Source organism: Vigna unguiculata, chromosome 7, assembly GCF_037176805.1.
Source record: "Vigna unguiculata cultivar grain cowpea cultivar isolate G323 ecotype 2 chromosome 7, ASM3717680v1, whole genome shotgun sequence".
In the NCBI taxonomy this organism is placed as follows: Eukaryota; Viridiplantae; Streptophyta; class Magnoliopsida; order Fabales; family Fabaceae; genus Vigna; species Vigna unguiculata.
This window is the reverse complement of record NC_140798.1, coordinates 24,947,363-24,948,771: the sequence shown is the minus strand read 5'-3', so window position 1 is coordinate 24,948,771 and position 1,409 is coordinate 24,947,363. Positions and strand designations below refer to the sequence as shown.

At 37.2% G+C, this 1,409-nt stretch overlaps 1 pseudogene; it reads right to left on the bottom strand.

Annotated features, from left to right (window-relative positions):
• Positions 1-356: 356 nt before the first annotated feature.
• Positions 357-1,409, bottom strand: LOC114190586 (ethylene-response factor C3 pseudogene; annotated as a pseudogene).

The following is a 1,409-nucleotide window of genomic DNA, read 5'->3' as shown; positions in this document are numbered from 1 at the left end:
TTCATCAATACTATTATTATATAGCCAACAAATTTGCCCACGACAAAATTCTAGTTAGACCAATTCTTAATTAATTAATAACATAGCATTTTGAGAGTCAATATGCTTTTAATTTCAGAAGAAAAAAAAAGTTTTTTATTCTAACTTTTATAAAAATTTCCTTGATTTTAATTTTCGGAAAACGAAATCATTTATCTATCGTTAATTTCTCATACATTATTTAAAAAAAAAAAACTTGTACGGTCATGATATTTAAAAATGTTTTAATTTTAAATTTTGGAAAAAATAAAAATATTGTATGGTCTGATTAAAGAATAGTAGCAAACATGGAGAGTAGAAGAAAGCATGGAAAGACATTTGAAGATGAAAATTGTTTGAATAATTTTTTCCTTGATGTCATTTGTTTATACAATTGGACTCTATTTTATTCGCTCTCATTACTTTATGAGAGGATCATCGGAAAAAGCAAATCACGAAGAGAGAGAAGATGAGAAGTGGCGACCGAATCCGAATGCCAACGACAACAAATCTAGTAGCAACAAAGTCATGAAAGAATTAACGTTAATTAAGAAAATTGAAACTAAGACTTAACTAGCAAAACACATGATCAGCAGAAGAAGAAGAAGTCAAGCTGAGAAGCTGTTCCAAGTAGTCAGAGCCCAAATCCTCGAGCACCAAGACATTCTGGGAAAGCACATTTCCATGGTGGTGGTCCCTTTTGGGTTTTTTGTTTGTGGGTTTGGAATTTCTTCTCATGGTGTGTTTCTTCTTGAGTGCCAACACTGGTGAGGAACCATCTTCCCATGGGTTGTTGGGCATGTCTTTGAGTGATTCTCTCACAACTTCTTCTGGGAAGTTCAGCACTGCCATGGAACCTCTGGTGGAGAAAGCTGCTTGGTCATACGCCAGTGCTGCAGCCTCTGCTGTGTCAAATGTGCCTATCCACACTCTAACACCATTTCTTGTGGAGTCTCTTATCTCTGCAGCAAACTTCCCCCATGGCCTTCTCCTCACTCCCCTGAAGGGTCTTTTCTCCTTTGGGACTTCTACTTCTTTCACCACTTTCCCTTCACCTGCATCACTTACATTGGAGGACACTTCCACCTGTGACTGATCACTGCTCATCAAACAACCTGAACAGTTTGAATAATCTGATGAGGATGATTCCTTCATTTGTGACTGCTCATTCAAGGTGAGGGGAATATTGCTGCTGTTTTCTTCATTGAACACAAAAAACTCCTCCCAGTGGAATGGTTCTGCACACAAAGAAGAATTTACAAGGCTTTGGTACTGGAACAAAGATGAATCAAAATCCATCTCTTGTTGGATCTCACTGCAAACACCAGATTCTAGCTCTTTTGCTTTTCTTGTGTTTGTTTCCACCTCTTTTTAGAACATATGTTTGGGTG